Genomic DNA, 17,367 nt, shown 5'->3' on the forward strand with positions numbered 1-17,367 from the left:
ACAGCCAAAAATAAATAAAACCAAAACAAACAAAACAGAAAAACTCTTTCCTACTTGTTTTAGTGAGATTTTTGAGAGGGAGTAGAAGTGAAGAAGCACAAGCTGGAATCAAGATTGCTGGGAGAAATATCAATAACCTCAGATACACAGATGACACCATCCTTATGGCAGAAAGTGAAGAGGAACTAAAATGTCTCTTGATGAAAGTGAAAGAGGAGAGTGAAAAACTTGGCTTAAAGCTCAACATTCAGAAAACGAAGATCATGGCATCTGGTCCCATCACTTCATGGGAAATAGATGGGGAAACAGTGGAAACAGTGTCAGACTTTATTTCTGGGGCTCCAAAATCACTGTAGATGGTGATTGCAGCCATGAAATTAAAAGACGCTTACTCCTTGGAAGGAAAATTATAACCAACCTAAATAGCACATTCAAAAGCAGAGACATTACTTTGCCAACAAAGGTCCGTCTAGTCAAGGCTATAGTTTTTCCAGTGGTCATGTATGGATGTGAGAGTTGGACTGTGAAGAAAGCTGAGGGCCAAAGAATTGATGCTTTTGAACTGTGGTGTTGGAGAAGACTCTTGAGAGTCCCTTGGACTGCAAGGAGATCCAACCAGTCCATTCTGAAGGAGATCAACCCTGGGATTTCTTTGGAAGGAATGATGCTAAAGCTGAAGTTCCAGTATTTTGGCCACCTCATGCAAAGAGTTGACTCATTGGAAGAGACTGTGATGCTGGGAGGGGTTGGGGGCAGGAGGAGAAGGGGACGACAGAGGATGAGATGGCTGGATGGCATCACTGACTCGATGGACATGAGTTTGAGTGAACTCAGGGAGTTGGTGATGGACGGGGAGGCCTGGCGTGCTGCAATTCATGGGGTGGCAAAGAGTCAGACACGACTGAGCGACTGAAATGAACTGAAATGAACTGAACTGAACTGAGAGGTTACTTCAAGCTTTCCAATTGTCATCCTAATTTAGGTGTCATGGGACAATACCCTGGATGTTTCCCCCCTAGTTAGGGCCCTCCTCTAGGAAATAGAGGAGGTGGGAGAGAGCACTGGGTCCCTGGAGGATCTTCAGAAGAAGGAAATTCTATGTATCTAGAATACTCAACCTCTCCCCAGGCCAAAGGGCATGGGGAGTTAAATGCACACAGAGGCTGTGAGGGTGTTCTCCGAAGCTCACTAGAGACTCAGGAGGGTCAGGATCTGCACAGGAGCTTTTCGTCCACCATCTTCATCACCTTGCGGTACCGTCTACTCCCCACGTCTTCCTTAATCCCTTCAGCCTGAATGAGTGTTTCTTAGTATATTTCCTGTTGTAGAAAAAATAAGAACTCTTTATTGGTAACTTCTCATTTGTGACCTGTTAAAAACGAAATCAATTTCTTTGAACATTTTAGAATGCTGCAGGTGAAGAGAGCTTAGAGAACATCAAATTTAATCGTGCTCTTTAGAGTTAAGGAACTGGTAGGTCCAGGGGGGTTAATTGATTTGCTCAAGGTCACACAGTTGCAAGGCAGCAGAGCTAACAATAGAAATCGGCCATCCTCCCCCCACCAGTCAGGAGCTCGTGCCCAACGCCACCTGCCGTGTGGGCAGACTGCCAATCTGTGTGTCCACATCTCCTTAAAGATCTTTAAAGTGTTTCATAAACTACCTCACAGCTGAAGCAAAGTTTGCTCTAATTTTTTATCACATTGGTTATTATTACATATGGTATTAAATACCCTGTGTGAGCAGTTATATCTCCAGTTTTAAAGTGAAAAAGTCTTTGAGGATTAATGGAGCGAGAAGAGAGAGGTTATTTTGCATATAGAAAATTTGGTGACGGGCTGGTTATTGTTTTTCACCTGTGTTTAGAGAGGGCTCAGAGGAGAGGAAAAGTGAAACGGCAGAGGGCAAAGGCAGGAAGCCCGGGGTGAGTTCCCTCCACCCCCACTGCCATTGGTCTTGGGTCCTGGTGACCCCCTCCCAACAGGCCGAATCTTTTTCTTTGTATTTTCACAGTCAAATTGAAGCAGAAAGACCCATATATTGCAGATATTATTAAGATTATACATAATAATAAGCGATATGATAAAAATTAGAGCAAACTCTGTTCAGTCGTAGGTAATTCATGAACTATTTTAATGATTTTTAAGGAGATGTGGACATGTAGACTTGCAGCTTGCCCACATAGCCAGGGGTATTGGGCAAAGGCTCCTGTTTCTCATAAAGCCCCAAGGGTTCCTAGGGCAAGGACAGAGACTGAAGACAGAAGTGGGCTAGGACGCCTAGGAAATAGGTGAATTTTGTGTATCAAATGCAGGCACTAGGATATTATTTTAAAAGAAATTTCCCCAAGCAAGAAGCAGGAGACAAAAAGGATCTGTACTATGAGGAAGAGTTGTTAAGATTAGGTTGTTTCTGTTTTGCAATTTTTTTGTTTTAGTTTGATAAATGCTTGTTGAGCAGTAAGTCAAATCAAATCTGGTAGACACTGGAGGTGGCCCAGATCACTGTCACTGTTCACCTAACACATGTTTCCCTTTTTCCTGGTTAATGATATCTACTGCTCATTCCCATGATCCATGGGCTTCAGGGGAACTTGATACCCATCTTCTGCTTTAGGGATGGAATATTTCACATGGGATGTGGTGTTTAACTTAAGCTAAAAGGTATCATCTCAATCACCACAACGATTGGATCAGGGAAGGACAAATACAACCCTGGCTAAAGCTCAAGATTTGGGTTCAGAAGTGGAAGAGGGAATGTGCTCTTTTTTCCTGCAAGTGAGCAAGAAAGCCTGTGGGTCCTGGAGACTCAGACAGTCTCCTGGAGCTTCTGGAAACCATGAGGGGAGAAACGTGACAAACAAGAGCCAACAACGAATGTGTAGATTTGAGAAGCAGGGAGAAACTGAGTACCACTTCCATCATTTCAGCATTCGGTTAAAGCCTGGCCTGAAACTCTGGACTGTCCAGTTAAATGGGCAATTATATCTCTTTATTGCCTCAATCAGTCCATTTTATTTAATTAAAAAAAACACACAGAGGAGGAGTCAAGATGGCGGAATAGGAGGACCCAGAACTCCTTTCTCCTCACAACTACATCAAGAGTTCAGTTCAGTTCACTCAGTCATGTCCAACTCTTTGTGACCCCATGGGCTGCAGCATGCCAGCCTTCCCTGTCATCACCAATTCCTAGAGCTTGCTTTAACTCAGGTGCATCGAGTCGGTGATACCATCCAGCCATCTCATCCTCCGTCATCCCCTTCCCCTCCTGCCTTCAGTCTTTCCCAGCATCAGGGGCTTTTCAAATGAGTCAGTTCTTCGCATCAGGTGGCCAAAGTATTGGAGTTTCAGCTTCAGCATCAGTCCTTCCAATGAATATTCAGGATTGATTTCCTTTAGGATTAACTTGTTTGATCTCCTTGAAGTCCAAGGGAATCTCAAGAGTCTTCTCCAACACCACAGTAAAAAACACCAATTCTTCAGTGGTCCATTCTTTATGGTTCAATTCTCACATCCATGTATGTCTACTGGAAAAACCATAGCTTTTAGCAAAGTAATGTCTCTGCTTTTTAATATGCTCTCTAGGTTTGTCATAGCTTTTCTTCCAAGGACTCTACACCTGGACATCAGCAGATGGTCATTATCAAAATCAGATTGATTATATTCTTTGCAGCCGAAGATGGAGAAGCTCTATACAGTCAGCAAATATAAGACCAGGAGCTGACTGTGACTCAGATCATGAACTCCTTATTGCTAAATTCAGACTTAAGTTGAAGAAAGTAGGGAAAACCACTAGACCATTCACATATGACCTGAATGAAATCCCTTACGATTATACAGTGGAAGTGACAAATAGATTCAAGGGGTTAGATCTGATAGATAGAGTGCCCGAAGAACTATGGGTGGAGGTTCATAACATTGTACAGGAGACAGTGATCAAGACCATCTCCAAGAAAAAGAAATGCAAAAAGGCTAAATGGTTGTCTGAGGAGGCCTTACAAATAGCTGAGAAAAGAAGAGAAGCTAAAGGAGAAAAGGAAAGCTATTCCCATCTGAATGCACAGTTCCAAAGAATAACAAGGAAAGATATGAAAGCCTTCCTCAGTGATCAGTGCAAAGAAATAGAGGAAAATAATAGAATGGGGAAGACTAGAGATCTCTTCAAGAAAATCAGAGATACCAAGGGAACATTTCTTGCAAAGATGGGCACAATAAAGGACAGAAATGGTATGGACCTAACAGAAGCAGAAGATATTAAGAAGAGGTGGCAAGAATACACAGAAGAACTATAAAAAAAAGATCTTTCTTCATGACCCAGATAACCATGATGGTGTGATCACTCATCTAGAGCCAGACATCTTGGAATACAAAGTCAAGTGGGCCTTAGGAAGCATCACTACAAACAAAGCTAATAGAGGTGACGGAATTTCAGTTGAGCTGTTTCAAATCCTAAAAAATGATGCTGTGAAAGCGATGCACTCAATATGCCAGCAAATTTGGAAAATCCAGAAGTGGCCATAGGACTGGAAAAGGTCAGTTTTCATTCCAATCCCAAAGAAAGGCAATGTCAGAGAATGTTCAGACTACCGCATATCAAGAGTACATCTACAAATGGAACAGTTCTCCCAGAGCACCTGCTGAACATTAGTGAAAGGCTTCAGGCCCCTAAAAGGACAAGAAAAATCTCTTCACAACTAGATAGGAAAAGGGAAAAAGGAAAGCAGGAATCAAAAAATGGACCAGCAACTCTGGCAGGAAGCTGAAAGTGAGAAGAGATTTTCCCAATCAGAAAAACCCCCTCATGGTGGGGAAATCAGCTGAGATGGAAAGGGATGTTTGGGGGATTGAAGGAGAACATAGTGGATGGTCTGTGGAAGGCAGGACAGGGTAAGAACCATGAGCATGGGGCATGCCACAGCCCTGCCCACCCTGGCCTGAGTAGTGTGTCTCATTGCAGGGGGGCTGGGTGCTGGAAAGTGGGGGTCTGGAGTGCAGACTCAGGGAGGAGACAGCTGTTGGCTGTGAAAAGATAGCCTGAAACTCCAGTACTTTGGCCACCTCACGCAAAGAGTTGACTCACTGGAAAAGACTCTGATGCTGGGAGGGATTGGGGGCAGGAGGAGAAGGGGACAACAGAGGATGAGATGGCTGGATGGCATCACTGACTTGATGGACGTGAGTCTGAGTGAGCTCCGGGAGTTGGTGATGGACAGGGAGGCCTGGCGTGCTGCGAATCATGGAGTCGCAAAGAGTCGGACATGACTGAGCGACTGAACTGAACTGAACTGAAGGGACAGGAGTAAAATAATATACAATGTGTTCTTCTCTTTTGCATTTCCATGTATATGACCTTCTCTCTAGTCCTTCAAAGTTAGCTACTAACCATGAGAGTGGGGATGATTAGGACTCCTGAAAAAGGAATTTAATGAGAAAAAAAATAGAGTCAAAGTTCAGTTTGCTACTTGAGTGCAGAAAGGAGAAGAAAGTGAGAGTAAGAGTAAGAGGTAGACTCTTGTATTGTGACCTTAGTCTTCCAAGCAGAAATTCCAAGGCTGTGGGGAAGCCAAGAGTGGAAAGAGCTTCAATTCCACTCCTGATGTGAATGAGGGAGGAGGAAGCCTCACAGGTGGCTTTGCACCAACACAGGATGGCAAAGCAGAGGGAAAGCGAGTGTGCATCAAGGCAGAAAAGTGGGGCTGAGGTGACACCCCTGACTCTTCTCATACTCTTGTAGAGTGTGGAAGGGATCCAGAGGCTCCTGCCTGCACTGTGAGGGATATGGAAAGTAACTGATCGTGCAAGTTTGTCTGACCAGAAGGTCACCATGGTGGCAGCAAAGTGACCTTGTGGCCAAAAGATGTTTGCAGATTTCTTAGGCTAAAAATACTCTGGAAGTCACAGCCAGACATCAAGGGGATCCGTAGTGCCAGGAGGAAGCAATCAAGACCGGAGATGACTTCCCTGCTGCATCTCCTTGACTCTCCCTACTGATGAGTCCTCATGTGATTTTTAATTTTTTGTTTGTTCACATCTTATCCTCTACAGGTTCTATGACTTGTGATTATGGATGTGTTTGACAGTGCTTATGTATTTGCATTTTGTAACTTAATTTTTAAAAAATTATGGTAAATATTCATAACATGCATTTACCATTTTAACTATTTTAAAGTGTACATGTCTATTCCTGGTCAGGGAACTAAGATCCTACACGCCATGGAGCAATTAAGCCTGTGCGCCACAACTGCTGAGCCCACGCGCTTTGGAGCCCACACCACAACTAGAGAAAAGCCTGAGTGCCACAGTGAAAGATCGCACATGCTGCAATTAAGACTCATTGCAGCAAAATAAAATAAGTTAAAAATTAAAAAAATAAAGTGTATGATTCTACGTTGGCAGACATTCTCTGATATAAATTGTACCAATGTTTTCTTAGGTCAGTCTCCCAAAGCATTAGAAATAAAAATGAAAATAAACAAATGGGACCTAATCAAAGGTACAAGCTTCTACACAGCAAAGCAAACCATAAGAAAGAAAACTGATAAAAGACAACATACAGAATGGGAGAAAATATTTGCAAATGACGTGACTGACAAGGGCTTAATTTCCAAAATATACAATCATACAACTCGACAACAAAGAAATAACCCAATCAAAACATGGGCAGAAGACCTAAAGAGAAATTTCTCCAAAGAAGGATTGCAGATAGCCAATAGGCACATGAAAATCTACTCATTGCTAATTATTAAAGAATTGCCAATCAAAACTACAATGAAGTCCTGTCACAAGACAGGAGACCCCTTCCAGGGCCCAAGGGTGGGCTCTTTTCTAATGCTCAGAAATGACTTGTGTGAAGGGAAACACACTGACAAAGCAAGAGACTTTATTGGGAAGGGGTGCCTGGGTAGAGAGCAGCAGGTTAACAGAACACAAGAGAACTGCTCTGCCACAAAGCTTGCAGTCTCAGGTTTTATGGTGATGGGGTTAGTTTCCAGGTTGTCTCTGGCCAATCTTTCTGACTCAGAGTTCTTCCTGGTGGCACATGCATCATTCAGCAAAGATGGATTCCAGCAAGGAGAATTCTGGGAGGTTTGTAGGACATAGGAACTGGTGCCCCTCTTTTCTTTTGACCTTTCCAGAATTCTTCCTGTTGGTGGTAGCTTGCTAATTCTGAGTTCCTTACCAGGACCTCCTGTTGTAAGATAACTTCTGTAAGAAGTTACTATCTTGCCTGGCCAGGGTGGGCCAGTCAGTGGTTTCCCTAACAGTATCACCTCATGCCAGTCAGAATGGTCATCATTAAAAAGTCTACAAAAAACAAATGCTGGAGATGGTGTGGAGAAAAAGGAACCCTTCTACATTGTTGGTGGGAATGTAAGTTGATGTAGCCATGGTGGAAAACAGTATGGAGGTTCCTCAGAAAACTGATCCAGAAAATATGATCAGAAAATATGATCCAGTAATCCCACTTTTCGGCACATATTCAGGAAAGTTGTAATTCCAAAAGATACATGCTCCCCTGTGTTCATAGTAGCACTAGTCACAAAGGCCAAGACATGAAAACAACCTAAATGTCCACTGAGAGATGAATGAATAATGAAAATGTGGTACATATATACCATGGAACATTACTCAGCCATAAAAAAGAGTGAAGTTGGGTCATTTGTAGAGACATGGATAGGCCTAGGGCTTCCCTGATAGCTCAGTTGGTAAAGAATCCGCCTGCAATGCAGGAGACCCTGGTTCAATTCCTGGGTCAGAGGGATCCACTGGAGAAGGGATAGGCTACCCACTCCAGTATTCTTGGGCTTCTCTTGTGGCTCAGCTGGTAAAGAATCTGCCTGCAATGTGGGAGACCTGGATTCCATCCCTGGGTTGGGAACATCCCCTGGAGAAGGGAAAGGCTACTCACTCCAGTATTCTGGCCTGGGGAATTCCATAGACTGTATAGTCTATGGGGTTGCAAAGAGTCGGACACAACTGAGTGACTTTCACTTTCACGGATGGACCTAAAGACGGTCATACAGACTGAAGTAAGTCAGAAAGAGAAGAGCAGATATCGTATATTAATGTAGTTATGTGGAATCTGAAAAAAAAATTGATTCAGACAATCTTATTCACAAAGCAAAAATAGAGACACAGACATAGAGAATAAATGTATGGATACCAAGGGGGAATTCTCCAAGCTACACTTCAACAATACATGAACCGTGAAATTCCAGATGTTCAAGCTGGTTTTAAAAAAGGCAGAGGAACAGAGATCAAATTGCCACATCCACTGGATCATCAAAAAAGCAAGAGAGTTCCAGAAAAACATCTATTTCTGCTTTATTGACTATGCCATAGCCTTTGACTCTGTGGATCACTGTGGAAAATTCTTCAAGAGATGGGAATACCAGACCACCTGACCTGCCTCTTGAGAAATCTGTATGCAGGTCAAGAAGCAACACTTAGAACTGGACATGGAACAACAGACTTGTTCCAAATAGGAAAAGGAGTATGTCAAGGCTGTATATTGTCACAATGCTTATTTAACTTATATGCAGAGTACATCATGAGAAACGCTGGGCTGGAAGAAGCACAAGCTGGAATCAAGATTGCTGGGAGAAATATCAATAACCTCAGATATGCAGATGACACCACCCTTATGGCAGAAAGCAAAGAAAAACTAAAGAGCCTCTTGATGAAAGTGAAAGAAGAGAGTGAAAAAGTTGGCTTAAAGCTCAACATTCAGAAAACAAAGATCGTGGCATCCAGTCCCATCACTTTCTGGCAAATAGATGAAGAAACAGTGGAAACAGTGGCAGACTTTATTTTGGGGGCTCCCAAATCACTACAGATGGTAACTGCAGCCATGAAATTTAAAGACGCTTACTCCTTGGAAGAAAAGTTATGACCAAGCTAGACAGCATATTTTAAAGTAGAGACATTACTGTGTCAACAAAAGTCCATCTAGTCAAGGCTGTGGAGTTTTCCAGTAGTCATGTATGGATGTGAGAGTTGGACTATAAAGAAAGCTGAGCACTGAAAAATGGATGCTTTTGAATTGTGGTGTTGGAGAAGACTCTTGAGAGTCCCTTGGACTGTAAGCAGATCCAACTAGTCCATCCTAAAGGAGATCAGTCCTGAATATTCATTGGACGGACTGATGTTGAAGCTGAAACTCCAATACTTTGGCCACCTGATGCAAAGAGCTGACTCATTTGAAAAGCCCCTGATGCTGGGAAAGATTGAAGGCGGAAGGAGAAGGGGACGACAGAGGATGAGATGTTTGGATGGCATCACCAACTCAATGGACATGAGTTTGAGAAAACCCCGGGAGCTGGTGATGGACAGGGAGGCCTGGCATGCTGCAGTTCATGGGGTCGCAAAGAGCTGGACACAGCTGAGGGACTGAACTGAACCAAGACAACTGAGCAACTGAACTGAACCAAGGGAGAAAGGGGTGGTGGTGAAATTAATTGGGAGATTGGGATTGATAAATATACACTATTGCTACTATGTATAAAATAGACAATTAATGAGATCCTACTGTATAGCACAGGGAATGCTCCACAGTGACCTAAATGGGAAGGAAAACCAAACAAGAGGAGATATATGTATGTATGTATACATGTATATACATACATATGTATAGCTGATTCATATCGCTGTATGGTAGACACTAATACAGTGTTGTAAAACAACTATACTCCAATAATTTTTTTAAACATACAGATACCCCTGTGTTCATAGCAGCACTATTTACAATAACCAAGTTATGGAAAAGACCTAAATGTCCATTGACAGATGGATGAAGAAAATATGGTAGATATATACAATGGAATATTTTGTATGGGTTACCCTCTTAACAGTGAACTCCAGGTCACAACACAGTAACTGTCAGTTCAGCTACACCAAGGTTTCTGAAGACAACAGCTTCTCCACCAAAGCAGGTTGTAAATAAATTTTGAATGGAACCTAGTATCACCCTGAAGGAATTCTAACTCCACACTGTTGGGGTAGTTCACCAAAATGGCTTCAGAGTAGACTAACCTTACACAGCACATTTTTAAAAAGACACATTTATTCAGTATTATGATAAAACTAATACATTTAGCAATTGACAACATGGGTGCAAAAGAAAAAAATCTACATTAAAATCCTTTGTTGGAATGTTTTACACTTTGCACAGAACAGAAACTAAAACAACCTGTTATATAATTAGTTACAAATACAATCCTCGTGGTTTTTGCCCATACACATGCTGCTGCTGCAAAGTCGCTTCAGTCGTGTCCGACTCTGTGCGACCCCATAGATGGAAGCCCACCAGATTCCTCCTGTCCCTGGAATTCTCCAGGCAAGAACACTGGAGTGGGTTGCCTTTCATTCCCCAATGCGTGAAAGTGAAAAGTGAAAGTGAAGACGCTCAGTCGTGTCCGACTCTTCGCGACCCCATGGACTGCAGCCCACCAGGCTCCTCCGTCCATGGGATTTTCCAGGCAAGAGTACTGGAGTGGGGTGCCATTGCCTTCTCCCCATACACAAGAGTATTGTCTAAAACATGCTTTCTTTGTAGCAGCTAGGCCCTGCCATCATTGTGCTTGCCTGAAAGCTCACAAATCAGTTGTAACCTGTGGCCTCCCTGTCACTTCTCTGGCTCTCCTCTCCTGCTAACCTTTGTTTCCTGGCAGTAGTTAAAACTTTCTGTCACGGCCATAGTAACTTGTGGTTGGGGCTTCCCTGGTGGCTCAGACAGTAAACTGTCTGCCTGCAATGCGAGATTCCCGGGTTCAATTCCTGGGTCGGGAAGATCCCCTGGAGAAGGAAATAGCAATCTACTCCAGCACTCTTGCCTGGAAAATCCCATGGATGGAGGAGCCTGATAGGCTACAGTCCACGGGGTCGCAAAGAGTCAGACTCGACTGAGCGAGAGCAACTTCACTTTCACTTTCACCACTGGGGCCAGGAATTTTGTCTCCAAAGTTTCCTCCTTTCATGGGTCCAAAATTTGAAGATCAATTGTCATAATTGCCAAGATCACTGTAGCTTCCACCACCTCCAAAATTGCTTACATTATTACCAAACCCATTATAGCCATCCCCATTGCCACTGTATCCACCACCACCACAGCTCCCACCAAAGCCACTTCGCCCACTGAAGCTTCCTCCACAACCAAGGTTGTCATTTCCATCAAAACCACCTCCATGACCGCCACCAGTTTCCAGAACCAGGTCGATCTCTTTGGCTGGATGAAGCACTAGCCATCTCTTGCTAAGATAGGGCTTTTTTTACTTCACAGTTGTGGCCATTCACAGTGTGGTGTTTCGGAATGACAATCTTGCCTATGGAGTCAGGGTCATCAGAGGTTACAAAAGCCTCTCTTTTTGCCACTGCCTCAGTCAGCTGTGATTTCAATTGCTTCAATTTTCCCATACTATTTAAAATAATCTCTTACGTGATGTTCTTCAGTGTCTTCTTTAATGCCACCAACAAAACTCTTTTTCCCAGTTAAGTGGGAAGCAGGTCTTTGACAATCTTCTCTTGAGACGGCCTACTTTGGTTCCGAAGACTCTTCCACCTACCTTGTGTGGCCTTGCATTCATGGCCGCATCCACCTCCTCCACAGCGGCGTACCTGACAAACTGGAAGCCTCTGGAGCACTTTGGGTTTGGAGCCCTCATTCCCACACAGTCTGTGAGCACTCCATGTTGTTAAAAATGGCTCCTCAGACTCTCACTGGTTGTTTCAAAGCTCAGTCCTCTGATGAAGAGCTTCCACAGCTGTTCGGGCTCTTTGGGAGACTCAGATTTATACATGACATCAGTGGAAAGGGGTACACTTCAACGATGATTATTCTGCAGCATCCATGAGCGGAAAAGAAAAGCAATACATTTTTTTAAATACCAAGATTTCTGGGAATTGTCTGGTGGTCCAGCAGTGGTTAGGATTTGATGCTTTCACTGGTATGGACCAGGGTTCCATCCCTGGTGAAACTAAGATCCATCAAGCCTTGTGGTAAAACTGAAAATAAATCAAGATTTCTACCTCATATTTTAAAAAATAGAGGGTCTTTCAGCACTGGATTTGAATTTCCTTAAGGTCTCTGAAGCTGAATGAACGTCTTCTCTCCCTATACAGCATTCTCTTCAGACATGAGCTCCACAGATTTTTTTTCCACGTTTTACTTGTGGAGAGGGATGTACATTTGGGCCCCTGTAATCATAAAAGCAAACATTAATTTAGTGCTTATTGAGTGCCCCTCATTGTCCTCCTCAACACTTTACATGTATGAATTAATTTAATCCTCATAATACCCCTGTGTAGTAGATTATCATTGGCCCGATAAGGAACCTGAAGCACAGAGCTAGTAAACGGTGTAGTCAGCAAATGCAGTGAAGTGAAAATTGCTCAGTTGTGTGTGACTCTTTGTGACCCCACGGGCTATACAGTCAATGGAATTCTCTAGGCCAGAATACTGGAGTGGGTAGTCTTTCCCTTCTCCAGGGGATCTTCCCAACCCAGGGATTGAACCCAGGTCTCCCGCATCACAGGCAGATTCTTTACCAGCTGAGCCACACGCAAATGTGGTAATAGGGTACTACATGATAACGAAGAAAGAATTGATTGAGGGGAAAACAGACAGCTCTGCATATTGTTGGTGCCCTTTGTTTTGTACACAATTTGAAGGCTAACGCAAGTGCTTGATCTTTGAGACAGCAAGTTGTTTCAAGGTACGTATTTTCGCACGTATTTCAAGGTTTGTGGTGGTGTGCCAGGTATTTGGGCCTTTCCTGGTGGCTCAGTTGGTAAAGAATCTGCTTGCAATGCAGGAGACCTGGGTTGGATCCCTGGGTCAGGAAGATCCCCTGGAGAAGGAAATGGCAACCCATTCCAGTATTCTTACCTGGAGAATTCCCGTACAGAGGAGATTTTGAGTTACGAAAATCTGAGTGTTTCTGAAATGGGTTGTTACTGTGTGCCACCCTGTGTGGATATGCAAACCAATTCTTAGCTGTTTAGCCCAGAGTGCTACAAGTATTGGGCTTTGTGTCTAACCCCAAGAGTGAAGTTGTGGTGGCATTGATGGGGGAAACATGTATTTTCACAATGGTAATCAGGAACTCTAGCTACTTCTTCAGGCTTTCAGAAATTTGAACCATTTCCCGGGATCAGAAAAGAGGCTTTTAAATAGAGGCTGTATGTATATGGAAACTCAGAACAAAAATATATTTTAAAAATCTTTTCTGGCACCTCTTTCTGTAGGAACAGCAAGATATTTCACTGTATTTTTTTAGTTGAAAGAACATTTCAGCTGCCATGCTTCTCATGTCAACATTATGTCATTTTCAAAAGAAACGCAATTCTAATATTAAAAAAATTGAAAAGCAAACGTAAATCTTAACTGAAGTTTTTTTGAGAAGAACTTGTAGTGGACATGTTCTATTTTCCACCTGCCTATCATTTTACAGTTTTTTTCTGGTAATAGATCTTTGATTTTCCTTTGGAGAATGACTCATCCCCCATTCTTTATCCTCTGGACTAAAGCATATGGTTGAGGATATAATCCAGAGTTTGCTAATGAGAATAAGATTTTATTGGAACTACTAGAAAATATGTACTTTGTTTCTGCTGGAATGATTAGCTATAAGGATAATATAGGTTCAACACTGGGGAAAGGTGAGGAGGTGGGGAAAAATCACTGCATGAGAATAAACACTTTGAAGGCAACACAGAGGGAAGGACCATATTTGATAACATTGTTTGCACCCTTGATCCAGCCATACCTGCAGCTATCTATTTATAATTTTTTTTGAGTTAAATCAGTTTGCATTTTTGACACTTGCCAGAAAAAGTTCTCAATATTATAGCACAAAAGAAGAATTCCACTTAATACACAAAACAAAATATCTAAAAATCCTTTTTCTTGTTTCTCTGTATCTCTCAGTATCATTCAGAATGGCAGCTGTGCTAAATTTCTAGTTTTACTGTCTCAAACCTCCCAGAAACCTCTCTTAAACTCAGATTACTCTCTATCTTCATTTTTCTCACTCTGATTCTCAAAACTTTTCAGGTTCTCTTCCTCCTCCACTCCCTTCAAGAGCAACATAAGCCCTAGCTGAATTTTGTGCATCAGTCTAGCCTTCCAAGACTCGTTTTGCTTCTATACCTCTGCTCCTTACCTAGATCAGCACAGTTACTGCCCAGGCTGCTTTCTGAACAACAAAGGATCCTTCCTCTTCAAACTGATGAAAGGCCAAAAATACATGTTAAATTTTCTGTTCTGGCCTCATTTGTATTCAGTACAAACAGTGGACATTAATTCTGTTTGCAAACAGCTACTCCTGGGGTTACCTTTCAGTAAATTTTGTCAAGATAGTGCCTCACTGTTTTGTTTTGTCTGTATGATTTGTTTAAGAGGGTGGGGTGGGGTGAGGAAAAATTAAGTTAGTTAAACCAGTTTGATTGTTCTTACAAGTCAGAGGAATGGTCAGGAAACCCAGCTAACATGAGTGCTATGGGCAATTGCTACTCACTATTGCCTTTCATTTCTCCCTCTTTGGGAACATTCTTTGGGTTTTCTACAGAAACAGCTGGAGACTCTCATTGACAATTGCCTCACTCAGCAGCTCCTTCTCAAACACATTTTTTCAGACACTGTGCCCAAGACTCTTTAAGTGTTCCAAGGATTTTGACTTATTCAAAAGCAGCCCAGCTGCAGTTGGAAGGGCACCAGCTCTTGCTCCATAAAGGTCTAGATTGTCTCTACATTAAGAGGCATCCAAAAGTTCCGCTATGCTGTACACTCAGATGACCCTCAGCCCTTTTGTGAACACATAGATTGTGAGTAGTCTGAACCACATTCTTGGGTCTACTCAAACTGCCTTTGATGCCCTCAGACTGGGGAAGTCAGTGGGGAGACCACCATGATGACTGCCCACAGCCTGAGAACTATCAAGATGAGTCTGGGAGACATCTCACCTTTTAAAAGTCCCATCTTTCTTTGACACTTTTTTTTTTTTTAATGAATCTTCCCAGCCACAATAAAGTCAAAGTCTGTTATAGTAACTTGGAATGGTAGGAAAAAGGTGGGACGATAACGATGGCATGGCACATCTAGGGGATAGTTGAGAATTTAACAAAGGTACTATTTTAAAAGATCTGGGCAGGGTTAAAGGAAACCTCTGGGGACCATAGGCTTCCCAGGTGGCTCAATGGTAAAGACCCTCTTGCCAATGCAGAAGACCTGGGTTCCATCCCTGGGTTGGGAAGATCCCCTGGAGGAGGGCACCACAACCCACTCCAATATTCTTGCCTGGAGGATCCCATGGATAGAGGAGCCTGGTGGGCTATAGTCTATAGTGTCACAGAGTCAGACACCACAGACCCACTGAACGTGCACGTACTGGGAGCCATAACTAGCCCCAGGTCTGTAGGGGCAGAGGCAGCAGGTGGGAAACAGAACTAAGAGAGAAATGTAGGAGAAGGCCACAGGGTTGGAGAAATGGAAGTCAGATAAAGAATGCAGACACAGCTACCAGAGTGGCCCTCTGATGCTACAAGGGGGAGGTCCTGAATAACATCCTCCCTTGTGATCCGTCGGTGGCTCAGCGGTAAAGAATCAGTCTGCACAGCAGGAGCTGCAGGTGACCTGGGTTCAATCCCTGGGTCAGGAAGATCCCCTGGAGAAGGAAACAGCAACCCATTCAAGTATTCTCGCCTGGGGAATCCGCATGGTCAGAGGAGCCTGGCAGGCTATGTTGCATTGGGTCACAAAGAGTGGGACAAGACTGAAGCCACTTAGTGTTCAAGCACTGTGATCCATCTCCTGTGATCATCTTCCATTGACCAACACCAGGCAAAAAGCCAGAGGACAGTTGATGTCATCCCTAAAAGTCAGCCCTGAGTCACAGAGCAGAGTACTGAGTGGGTCTCGAAGGACATGGGGAAAACCAGCAGTCACTTCCTATCTCTTCCCGCAGCTGGCACCTTGGTTCAGGCATCACCCTTTCTTGTCTGACCTGTGATGCTGGCCTTCTTGCCCATCCTCTTGACCCATATAGTCCATTGCTTTGATGACCAGGTCTGTATTCAAGAAGCTGTATTCATTCAGCACAGGATTGGGGTGCATAAAACTCAGTTCAGGAGCCAGCTCTGGAGTGTCAAGACCCTCCCCCAAGAAACCTTATGGGTAAAACTTCCAGGAGAGTCCGGGATGCCGGAAGACCTTTCCAGACCATGATTTAATGATGATAGACATATTTTCTTATCTCTCCTCTCTATTCTTTGGAACTCTGCATTCAGATGCATATGTCTTGCCTTTTCTCCTTTTCTTTTCACTTCTCTTCTTTTCACAGCTATTTGTAAGACCTCCCCAGACAGCCATTTTGCTTTTTGCATTTCTTTTCCATGGGAATAGTCTTGATCTCTGTCTCCTATACAATGTCACGAAACTCTGTCCATAGTTCATCAGGCACTCTATCAGATCTAGTCCCTTAAATCTATTTCTCACTTCCACTGTATAATCATAAGGGATTTAATTTAGGTCATACATGAATGGTCTAGTGGTTTTCCCTACTTTCTTCAATTTAAGTCTGAATTTGGCAATAGGGAGTTCATGATCTGAGCCACAGTCAGCTCCTGGTCTTGTTTTTACTGACTGTGTAGAGCTTCTCCATTTTTGCCTGCAAAGAATATAATCAATCTGATTTCAGTGTTGACCATCTGGTGATGTCCACGTGTAGAGTCTTCTCATGTGTTGTTGGAAGAGGGTGTTATGACCAGTGTGTTCTCTCGTCAAAACCCTATTAGTCTTTGCCTTGCTTCATTCCGTATTCGAAGGCCCAATTTGCCTGTTACCCCAGGCATTTCTTGACTTCCTACTTTTGCATTCCAGTCCCCTATAATGAAAAGGACATCTTTTTTGGGTGTAGTTCTAAAAGGTCTTATAGGTCTTCATAGAACCGTTCAGCTTCTTCAGCGTTACTGGTTGGGGCATAGATGGGAATACCAGACCACCTGACCTGCCTCTTGAGAAACCTATATGCAGGTCAGGAAGCAACAGTTAGAACTGGACATGGAACAACAGACCGGTTCCAAATAGGAAAAGGAGTACATCAAGGCTATTTATTGTCACCTTGCTTATTTAACTTACATACAGAGTACATCACGAGAAATGCTGGGCTGGAAGAAGCACAAGCTGGAATCAAGATTGCCGGGAGAAATATCAATAACCTCAGATATGCAGATGACACCACACTTATGGCAGAAAGTGAAGAAGAACTAAGAAGCCTCTTGATGAAAGTGAAAGTGGAGAGTGAAAAAGTTGGCTTAAAGCTCAACATTCAGAAAACGAAGATCATGGCATCTGGTCCCATCACTTCATGGGAAA

Source organism: Oryx dammah, unplaced genomic scaffold (genome assembly GCF_014754425.2).
Source record: "Oryx dammah isolate SB20612 unplaced genomic scaffold, SCBI_Odam_1.1 HiC_scaffold_2, whole genome shotgun sequence".
Classification (NCBI taxonomy): domain Eukaryota; kingdom Metazoa; phylum Chordata; class Mammalia; order Artiodactyla; family Bovidae; genus Oryx; species Oryx dammah.